The sequence below is a fragment of the Euprymna scolopes genome, chromosome 10, assembly GCF_053919585.1.
Source record: "Euprymna scolopes isolate OS-2025 chromosome 10, ASM5391958v1, whole genome shotgun sequence".
Classification (NCBI taxonomy): Eukaryota; Metazoa; Mollusca; class Cephalopoda; order Sepiida; family Sepiolidae; genus Euprymna; species Euprymna scolopes.
The window spans coordinates 56,434,846-56,447,367 of NC_136491.1; positions in this window are offsets into that span (position 1 = coordinate 56,434,846).

Below are 12,522 nucleotides of genomic sequence, written 5' to 3' on the forward strand. Positions count from 1 at the left end.
TTTTTTTTTCCTAAACAACTGGAATGGACTTTTCTTGGTGGCCGAACTGTTAACGTTGCAGATGTTTGTTTTTTTCACACTTTATTTTCCTACTTTTACTCATGACTCCGGGTTTGATCCTTCCTACTTACCTACCATAACATTTTTTAAAACTCCCCCCCACGTCCCGGAAACAAACACTCGGGCAACGCCGAGTACCCCCGCTAGTCTTATTATAATTCGAACTTTTAAATGTAAAAGCGTTTTCCTTAAATTTAAATCAATTGCAGCAATTGAATGTTTTAAAACTTTAGTCATGACAGAAAAGTATTTCCTTGCAAATTATGTTTTTAGTTTTTTTTTCCTTTTTTTTTCGTTGTTTTCATAATTTAACTTGAATATCAGAAAGCCTTCGAGATCTTCAAAATGAAACACATAGTTGCCAACGGCTCTACACAAGTTGTAGTAAAATAAACTTCAAATTCAAAGGTCTTACTTTCAGACTTATTTATATTCATTGCATGCGCTAATCAAATCGGAAACTGATTTCGTTTTCAAATGAAATAAAATTTAAGGTCACTTGGGGCGAGTTTTAATCTTGAAATAAGAACATGGTTTTTAGGTAATGCACCACTTATTGATAACGCTTCGATTGAATGCTGATGCATTTTTATTACCTACCATCTTGTTCTATTAATAAGACTATTATTATTAACTAGACTACCCGCGACCGGTTGGGTAATGTATGAGTGTGACACTTGTGATGTAAAGAAAATAGGGTTTGTTTTTTTTACATGAAAGAAACATTTCTATGGAAGTATATTAACATGAAAAATCACAGACGGATCACTCAAACATGAAAAAAGAATTCTCCCTATTCGTGTAAAGTTACCTATTTTCCGAGTAATCGCTCAAAAATCGAAAATTAAACATGATTTTCCTACGAATCGAACGCCGACGAAAGTCATCTAGCAGAAAAAAAACGCACATGAACCTACCGATGAGAAATATAAGAATGAAAAACCCATATTGGATTCCTTCAACCAAGTTATAGATACTTTTTTTTTTTTTTTTTTTACAAAGGCATCACCACATTATCAAGGCCCAGAGGTCACTCAAGGATAACGGTTAAAGAGTGTACAGTAAAAATTGGTAAATATAGTAATCATTAGTAATGAAAATTTGGTAAATTTAATAACTTATATGGAACGGCTCATCAAGAACTTATTTACTTTAGACTTGAACACAACCATACTGTAGTCAGCCGGAAAGCAGGAAAACGGAAGACAATTCCACAGGCGTGCAGTTCTAAGAAAGAAGCTTTGTTCATGGAATCTACGTTTAGGTTTAGGCACAGATAAAGAGTGGGGGAAATTATTGATAGTGTTTACAGCTAGACGAGTGTTTCTTGTGAAAGTTTGGCGAGGGGGGACCATAGATTGAAGCTCAGTTGAACACTTTCCATGAAAATAACGATACATCAGAGACAAACTCGCAACATCTCTTCTGTGAGATACAGGTTGCAAGGAGGAGAAAAGTACATCTCCTACGAGGCTACGAAGTCTATTTTGAACTCTATCAAGGCAGGACAAGTCCTTTCTAGCAGCTACTGCCCAGATGTGGCAATAGTATTCCATCCTTGGACGTACCTGGCTCTTATATAGATAGAGAATTGCATCAGCAGTGAGATATCTACTGGATCGATAGAAAGATCCCACCATTTTTCCAGCGGCCTTGGCAACAGATTTGATATACGTGTTCCATTTAAGATCAGGAGTAATGGTCAAGCCCAGAAGCTTGTCAAAACTTGAGGCCTCCCGAAGACAAGAGCCATTCATTTCAATTGATGACAAATGTGGATTAGAATGTTGATGATGTAAAGAGAGAAGCTTGGTTTTAGATGCATTAAAAGTAACCAGCCACTCCTTTCCCCATTGTACTACGTGCTCAAGATAAGAGGAGAGAGAATTGGAGAGAACTTGCTCGTTTACTGTCTTAGATGTGGTACCATAAATGGTAGTGTCGTCAGCATAAATGTCTACAAATGATGTAAGGATATGATTTGGAAGATCATTAATGTAGATCAGGAAAAGAGTTGGGCCCAGGATGAGTCCCTGAGGGACACCGGCATTAATACTGTGAGCTTCTGATTTTTGCCCCTCAACTACTACTCTTATGAACCTATCAGAAAGAAATGATTTAATAATTGAGAAGACATTTCCAGCTATACCATAGCTAGCGATCTTATGAAGTAAACCTTTACGCCATACCCTATCAAAGGCTTTAGATATGTCAAGAGCAATTGCCCTAGAAAGATTGCCACCGTCGAGAGATTTGCTAATCCTATGCGATATAACTGTAAGGACATCTGCTGTAGATCTAGCAGAACGGAAACCATATTGAGTGTCACTAAGAAGGTTATTTTTGTTGAGATGTTTGATTACTTCTGTATTTAACACAGATTCTAGCAACTTACTCATGACGCACAGGAGACTTATTGGCCTGTACTGAGAGGGGGATGAGCGATCACCTGAATTCTTAAATACAGGGCATACTGATGAGATCTAAAAAAATAATAAAACCTGAAGCAAAAAAATAAAACCTAAATAAATAAAATAAAATAAAACTAATATTGCAACAGATTAGTAAATGTATCAACAAATTCACCGTTCTCACACAACTATTTTGTATCTAGAAATGTAAACAAAAAATAAAAAGAAGGAAGGAAGGAAGGAAGGAAAAGGGGCGGATAGAGTAGTAGTAGTAGTAGTAGTAGTAGTAGTAGTAGTAGTAGTCTTGGCTTTACTACAATTGTTCTTATGTTTGTCAACGGGTGAAGTTGTTTAGTTGTAAGAAAATAGCGACAGTATAGTTGTAATAAAGAATAGTTGCAAAACACCCCCACTCTTCACATGTTAAATAATAATTTCGAAATAGTAACGTTAATATTTCAGTGCGCTGGTCAAAATCTGCAAAACAAGCGATTTGTGTTTATTAGTTTACGTTGTTACGGGTTAATATTTATGCGCGCATGCGCAACCGGATGTCGTAAACCGGAAATTGGTTACATCACTCGTTACAAGGTATTTTGAGTTTTATAATTATATAGATATATTGCCGAGCACGTGACTAGATTATAAATACTATTTATGGGAACGTATTCCAGATGATGTCAATGAATTAAAGAATTTCGGTTCATAATGCATAACTTCCACAACATCATCAATCTATATTTAATATATCAGTGTCTTGGTGAGAAAATTATCTCATATCTTCTATCATTTTGTGATATATGATTTTAAATATCAGCAGCCAGTGAAGCATGAAGATATGAAATATGTGACACTTCTGTATCGTCATTATCAAACTAAATTAGATGTTCGAAAAGATTTGCTGTTCCATTTTGAAGATTCAGTAACCATGAAGCAAATTCCTTTCCATTTGTTGTTGCTCTAATATTTTCACATATATTGTTTGCCAAAGAAGAGACTTCTTAATGTAGATTACAGTTCTTTCCCACGGGTAGAACTTGCTTTTAGTTTTCTTGCAAAAGCATTATTATTCCCCATAACAACACAACTACTGTCTTTCAATGTTTTATTAATTGCTTCAGAGCAAAGGAATAGATCGTAGATGCTTCATCAAGTACAATCAAATCAAGATTTTTAAAAATAATTTGCATGATAAAACGTGAGAAGTATATTGCAAATTGAGGATTAGTCATTTCAACAAAATGGGGGGTCCTACTCCCTAAAAGTAAAGTAGAAATAATTCATTACTTGATATTTCATTCGGAAATTTGACATTATGAGATCAAACATATATTTCCAACATCCCCCCTAGCTAATCCACAAAACAGAAATAGTTAAGCAGGTGTCCTCTTCTAATCATTTTAACTGATTCAATCACAGACAATTGTGTCAGTGTGTTAATGTCTTTGTAATCTAAGACACTTCACGTTCCATTTGCTGCGCTCTAACATGTCCAGTTAAATCAATAGTTTAACAATTAGTACCATTTTCAACCTGGACTGAGTCTCAAAGCCATATTTTAAGCCTAATCAATTATACATGCATAGTGTAAAACATATTCCATCATAGAGTTCTGGTAGTTATTCACGAGAATTAGTTAAGTTTTAATAGGTATGCAGCCAAAAAAAAATGAAGTGACGAACATTTGGCATCCGGTAGCTTCAATCAAAGCATTTTCAAATGCTTCATCATTTTGAAAAGAGCAAGTTTTAAATGTAGGCATAATTTGAGCTTCTACAACTCGAAATTCTTGAAAGTTCTCAAGAAACATGCAGTAGCACCATCCACAAATAGAATTTTTCCACATCTTTCGGGTTCACCGTGTATACTTTACTATTAGTATACTCTACTAATAATATGAGCATTGTTTCTTATTGATGCTCAGGCTTTTGTGTGTTTATGAAATACATCATGCAGAGAAATGTAAGGACAACGTATTTTGTGTATTAAAATCGTGGCTGTCCAGCTTAAATTATGCCGTAAGAGTAGTGTATGTGTGTCCAGCTTAATTTGCATTACGCCTATAAAAGTAAACACTGTGGATATTCAAGTGCAAGTTCTTGATATGTCTCACTGTTTGAGACATGGAGTGAAATGTCTGATAATCGCGACATAGCTTCAGGTATACGTATCCCCAAGCAATATGTTTATTTAGTCGTGTATGCATAAATTCTGTCCATTATTTAATTCTATAGTATTTCTTATTTCAACCGAATTACAGTCACGTCCTTTATAGATGTATATGAATATATATTAAATACTCTGCACAGACAAACAAGGTTCAACATTTATATAGGCACGGAAAGTTTTGAAAAGTACAGCGTAATTTTTTATCTACAAGTTAATTTTCTATATATGCAGTAAGTGTGTTCTTACCTCCTATATTATTGGTATCCATTCATCTTCACAGATGTTTCATTTCTGAATTTAAAAAAAAATCATGTAGACAAATCGCACCATTCATTCAGGGAGACGAAGGGCTTCTAGTGCCCCAAGGTCAAAGAACAATATCTTTTTGGACCAATTTTTTTAAAACTGGGTCATAATTTATATGAGAAACTAATCTCTAACTATGCGCGCTTATATTTTTCTGATAACTTTTTTGCTGCTCTTTTTGAATGAATTTGATGTTATGCGAATGTACATTAGGATTTATTTCCTTTATGACATCATTTACAGTAGGTATTGTGTGAATACAAAATTTAGTTTGGTAATGCATTTAATATGTATTGTAAAGCTTCATTTAAGTATATGATGTTCAGTTTACCATAGTGAAGATGTTCATAGTCAGGATAAAAGGTTTTTTGTTTATAATTTAATAATATGTTTAACATTGAATGCGAAATAATATCGGACTCTAAAATAATTAATTTGACCCTGAATGATGCAAAAGACATTACGTAATTGTAATTTCTAATATTATTGAAATCATATCAGATTCATTATCAGTACTTCCAAATAAACGTTTTAAATTTCTCTGAATAATGTAGAAATGCTAATAAATCTTCCTTACCATTATGGACACAGTTTACATTGGCATTTCTAAATCTTAATGGTTACAATAGTCACATCAAATATTCATTTGATTGTCATGAAAATGTTCTTTGGATAGTGTCAGAATTAATGTTCATTCTAGGCCTAAGTCGCATTTGGCTATTTCGTCGCATCTGTTGACATCTAATTTATATCTCCAATTCACACATAATTTACATTCTATAAAGAAATCTCCTCTGTTCTTGATCTAAATATGTATACGGTTAACTAGAAAGTTCTGGCGGCTGTTAACTTATAGATTCAGAGGAATATATTCGGGTCAAACAATAATTTTTGATCGAAATAAGCACCATCCGAACCAACCTTTGCCAACGCACAACAAGTGTAGATATACCAGTAACATAAAAATCTTGTGTTCTGGTGACGATGAAGTCGTTGAAAGCGTTTTAGATATCGATTAGGCTGTTTTAAACATTTCTCACGCGGACTGTTGTTTAGAAGCTTCACAAAATAGTAGTCGGTAGGTGAAGGGTCTCGAGAATTTGGCGGATGAAGCAGCATTTCATAATCCAATTCATTCCACTTTAGCAGTTTAACAACATGCGGTTGGGAATTGCCGTGGAGTTAAATTGGTATTTTCCTGTTGAATCATGCTGGATGTTGGTGTCGAAGTTTCTGATGCATTTCATGCATTTGTCGACAGTAATTCTCCGTTGTAATAGTTTCGACTGCATTTAAAAAACGGTGATGGATAAACCATCAAACAGTCAGTATGACCATCTTTGGTGCAACTTTGGATTTAGGAAATGTCGTGGAACTTAATCGACGTCTAACTATTGAGCTGAGCGTTGCCGGTTTTCGAGAAGAACCCACTTTTAACGCAAGTCAAAACCTGGTCAAGAAACGGGTCGTTTTTGTTGCATAAAAGAAAGAACGATGGCACTTCGTAACAACGTTTATTTTGTTTGTCGTTTAATTTGGAATGCACACATTTATCAACTGTTTTGTCTTTTTACTTTCTCGCAAATGGTCGAGAATCGTCGTGTACGTTTCTTCTAATTAAAAGCAAATTTCCAAACAGTTGTGCGTGGATTGGCTTCGACTTAAGTTCTTAATTGATCGTTGTAAATATCCTATTGAAAACAACTACGCTCATAATTTTCAAGACATTCGGCGCTGTCACGAAATTTTTATTGTGCTCAGCGTAAAGTAGTGGTTTCTGGGTCAAACACTTCGTTGATATCACGAGTTGTTTTAGCAGTTTTTCAAACTACCTTGGATTGAATTAAGAAAATTGTGCGAATCGCTTTTTATCCTGTGACGTGACCGCCTCGGGGTGCCATGGATCTCCCCATTGGGGGAGATTAAGACCCCCGAAACACTGAATAAGGCAGGGCAACTATGCTTATATTAACTGTTAAGCATTATGGCGTGCCCGAGCAGCGGCGGATAACCTTGCTGAAAGAAAGAGTAAAGTTATGAATTTATTGTGTTTTTTGTAAAATAGACATATACTTTTTATTGTTGGGAAAAAAGTGACAATTCGATGGGGGTTTGATCTCGTTTTTGAGGCCATATGAAAGGGTCAAGGGATTGACCTCCCTGATCATGAGAACTGAATGCATGCACGCAGGCAATCTAGAATTTCCCGGAATGACGTACTGATTGGTGATTGGTCTAGTAAGCGAGCATACCTACCCTATCACCTTCCAATATAAGCAAATGCTCGCGCAGAAACATCAGTGAGTTGAGCTGGATCTCGAGAGAATTTAACACTAATCAAGGAGACGCCGTTGCATCCCTCTTCCCTGATTTCGCAATCTCAAAACACGGAGATTAAGATTCAATAGTGTGTTTTGAAAGAAATTAATATTGGACATTTGTAAATGAGTTTATATTATATTTTGTAAATTTGAATTGAATGAACTCCTAGAATAGAGAAATCTGTGTTTGCCTTTCTTTTGTGTGCATGAAAATCTCTTCACTTTCAGTGAAACCGACGCTACAACCGACAAACCAGATCCCGCTGCGCCGGGAAAACTCGCAAAGAACTATCTGCGAACGACGATCACGACACGTGTGTGAGGATGCATACCTGTTACCAGCTACCCTGAAAGGTCACAGTTGGCGACCTGGAAAAAGGTCTCGGTCACATCCATCGTTAACAATACACGTTCAGTCAAGAAGACAATTGTTTTAAAATACTTGTAATCTGAACGATTAGATAGACAGGAAGGTATTATAACGAAAGTTTATTTAAAAATACATCAATCGAAATCAAAATTAAAAATTCCGCAATAACTTCTTCTAAACTTAATATTGCTTTGCTGTCCATCCACGGTATTTCTAATTTAACTACTCTGTCTCTCCTTTATTCTGACCAGTTGTCTTTGTTCTGCCCTGATCCTTTGCCAATAACTTAACATGTTTTCACGGATGTTTTACATTTTTCGATTCATAATACTCGTTTTGAAATACAGATGTTCTTCTAAATACTAAGTTGAATGACTTCCTCAAGACAAATTTGATGTAGTATTGAATTTTAATCAAATTGTGCTGATTATTTAACTATACTTGTTAACTAAAATATATTAATTCAATTCAATAAATATATATGTATTTATTTTGATTTTATAGTCAATAGTGATAATAAACAAATCTCTCTCTCTCTCTTTCTCTCTCTCTCTTTCTCTCTCTCTCTCTCTCTCTATATATATATATATATTTATACATTGTGTATATTTAGGCAGCATCTCATTCAAACAAATGTTATTGAAGAGCACGGATTTCTTCTGTTTTATTATCTTCCTTTTCATTTTCTCCAATCTCTGATTGGTTTTCTTTGTGTGTGTGTGTTTTTTTTTTCAAAATTGTATGAGTTGGATTCATAGCGAGCGCTTTCGACAAAGATACCCCTATCATGTTGTAGAAATTGTGGGTGTTTCCCTTTTTCCTAATTATATATATACACACATTTTTTATTAAGGTCACGTTGTGGCTTATTATGAATTAGGTTGGCGGATTTTTTTATTAATATTATATATAGAGTATATTAATTTATTGTATATTTACATATGCACATATTTAAAATCTAAAATCTGCTATCCTAAGCATTTTAAAATATTTCGACTAAATATACAATGCTTCGAGTATTTTTAGTCTATTAACGTTTTTCTCGCCTTGTAAAACGTTAATGTTTTCTAGCATGATTTTTCGGAATTCCGAATGATAGCAGCCATGTTATCCCAAATTTTGTGATATCGAACCAGAGTCAGATAGGTGGAGAGTTTAAAAGAAAAAAGCCGGCCACCAAATTCATAATAAGTCAACACCTGACCATGATAAATATGTGTATATATATATATATATAACAAGGAAAAAGAAAAAAAAGCAATGTCTACAACATGCCTAAGTATGATAGATGTATTCCTGTCGAAAGCGCTCGCTATGGATCCAACTTATACAATTTTGAAAAAAAAACACAAAGAAAACTATTCGGAGAGTGGAGAAGGTGAAAAAAAAGATAATAAAATAGAAGAATTCCGTACTCTTCAATTACATTTGTTTGAATATATATATATATATAAATATATATATATAAATATATATATATATATATAAATATATATATATATATATATATATATATATATATAAGTGAACGTGTCTGTGTGCCTGTGTGTCTATAAATCTGTCTATCTATGCACATTTCCATACGCAATAACTCTGTCAATTTTAAGTCTACAGACTCGTAATTTGATATACAGGGTACTGAGATTTTGGAAAATCGATGTGATCGGTCAGATATTTCGCCATTAAAGGGTCAAAGTTCGACAATTTGACCTTTGAGAACTTTACCAAACTCCTCCGACAATTTTGGGTCTACACACTTGAAATTTTAGATATAGATTCCTTGGACATGAATCTAACTTAATAATTTGATTCAAGCCCCAAACAATAAATGTTAAGGGGTCATAATAGGGGGTGGCAAAGTTTAAAAAATTAACTTTTTTTTGTTTTTGTTTTTGCTCAGCATACACCTCCAAACACCCGGGCAACCCCGGGCTTAAATGCTAGTATATATATATATATATATATATATATATATATATATATATATATATATATATATATATATACTAGCAAAGATACCCGTGCTTCGCACGGAGCTTTGTTGCGCACTCGGGTACCAAAATCTGTGGGCACCTTTCCAGTAAGTTGATGTTGTAAGAGCAACGATTGCATAAGGTGATTAACATTTTAACTACCTCTTGTAGTGACTGAAATTCAATCAGGAACTTCACAAAACATTTTCATCAAAAAGGAAGGTTACTTGATGTTACATAGTAAATTTTTCATTGAAGTCATTTTCAACTCTTGCTTAAATTTTATCTTGCACATTCAATACTAAAAACTTACCACAATCAGATCATGTCAGTTTTTCCTCATATCCATTTCTCGAACTTTTCACTAAAGAGCCTCAGGGTAAACTACATTTCTGCTGCTTTGATTTGGAGCCAGAATGTAGAGTTTTTCTGAACTTCCTGTCCGGCTGATGGAGACGTAGAACATACCGTGACTGAAGCAGTCTGATGTCAAGTCTACGCCAATGGTGTTAAATGTCTGACCTTGACTTTTGTTTATGCTCATTGCAAAACACACCTTCACAGGAAATTGGAGTCTCCAGAATTTAAATGGAAGTACTGAGTCCGATGGAACTAAGGGGATCCTTGGCAGTAGAACGGTTTCGCCTTTGTAGGGACCACAGGAAATGGTGATCTCAAGTACATTGGTGTGCAATCTGGTGATAACACATCTGGTTCCGTTTGTTGTTTTTGGCGGTTCCAAGGATCGAAGAATCATGATTGGCGATCCAATTTTGAGATTTAAAATGTGTGGAGGCATTCCAGATATCTCCAAAGAGTTTAAAAACTCCACAGGGTAGTGAACAGCTTCATATTCATTAGTAGCTGAATCAACTGACTTGTATTGCTTTGTGTCTCCTGGAAATTCATCCATTATTGAATTGTTCAAATGATTCACATTGCTGTTTAATGGCGAAATAATAGCCCTCTCAGCAAGCCAATCCGGTGATTTTTCATTGTTTTGCAGGTCTGGGTACACTTTGTCTTTCAGTTGCTTCTGATTACCGACACATTTACCAAGCGCAGTTGGAATCTTAATTGTGTCAGGTGAAGAAGTGATAGGAAACTGACCATTACCGATTTGGAGAAGCAATTTTGAGAAGTCTGCTGCAGCTGTGTTATCAGAGATATAGGCTCTCATATTAGTAGTCAGTCTCTTCACTATAACGTGCCTCCAGAGATAGGATTGTTTCAAACTTGCATTGACAATGTTAGCCCTTGTGCCATTTTTAACCACTGGGAGGATTTGACGGAAATCACCGCAAAATAAGGTTGGAATGCCACCCATGGGATTCTTGTTTCCTGTGATGTCTTGCAGTGTTCGGTCAATTGCTTCATAAGCACTCTTGTGCGTTATTGGGGCTTCGTCTACAATGATTGCAGAGGTGTCTCTAATTACATTTGCCAAGGCTGAGTTACCAGTAATTTTGCAAACTGGCTGATCCATTCGATGAGTATCCAAGGGTACTTTAAAAGTGCTGTGAAGAGTGCGGCCACCTTGTAGTAGAGTAGCAGCAATGCCACTGAATGCTGTTGCAAGCACAATCTTTCTCATGGATCTAATCTTTGCAAGGATCAAATTGATTACAAAAGTCTTGTCCGTACCACCTGGAGCATCAAGAAACATCATGTTTTTGTTCATTTCACCTTGTGCTTCCAACATTGCCATGAATGAATTGTAAACTTCTCTTTGAGAATCGGTCAGTTTTTCTTGCATATTTTCTGCTTGTAGGGAAGTTCTTCAAGATTATAAGTAACTTCACGTTGATACTCTCTCGCGAGTCTTTCATCTCTCCCTTGCATTGGTGCAGGTAATCCATAGCTTGCCAATGGTTGACCGCACATAAGGAGAACTTTTTCTTCAATTAGACAAAGAGTTTTATTGTAGATGTCCTCATTAAAATCTGCTTCTGAATTGTTAACTTCTTGCCTGTATCTGTGAAGAATGTCTTCAGATATTACATCACGAAAAGCCATCCAGATCTCAAGAGGATTTCTTGGCTCACAGGCTGTTAAAATTATCACAAATAGGCTTCGCAAATTTGAAGGTGATTGAGTGGCACTTGCCTCTCCTACTGCTTGATGCAAGTGATGGTCATTTTCTAGAAGGCCTCGAGCAAGGCACGCTGCTCTGTATGTTTCAAACACCTGACCATTGTATGCTCGCAAATTTTGAAATGAAGTTGGACCAGCAACCTGATTGAGCAACAGGCGTAAGAAATAACACTCCCCTGCTTTTGGACTAATCGTGTAGATTCTCCCAATGCATAGTGCCTTCCATACATCATCATTTTCAGTACCTTCAACTTGTACCCCACGCATTCTTCTCATCCATTTCTTTGTCGATTTGTTCCAAGTGTAAAACTCAGGGACTTCTACGTATTTGAGACCCCTTGCAAAGTCATCCTCATGGCAGAGTTGAAAAAATGCTGTCAAAGTTGTGGCAGGCGGTGGACCTTGGGCTCGTTCCAGAGCAGTATCAGCTGAGAACATGACACGCTGCCCATTTTCAAGATGAACAGAAAGTTGTACAATTGGGGGGAAATGTTCATGGATGGGATGTTCCAATATCCTCCAGGCTGCCTCTGAACTGCCGACATACCTTGCATTCTGGAACTGCTGGATCTCATCCACAATGTGACTTTGTACTTGGCCTTGTTGGTTAGCTGCTCCATCAGTTCTTTGTAGTTCAAACACTGCTTGATCACATCCTTTATTCACATATTTGAGGACATATTTGATGCTTTGGATCGAGCTGCAAATTTCTACGTTAATGTGAGCGTTGAACTGCTGAAGGAGGACCTTGTTGTACGGAACAATCCACTGGTTTGTTATTTCTTGATTAACATACCGACCATTTCTCTTCATCCTTA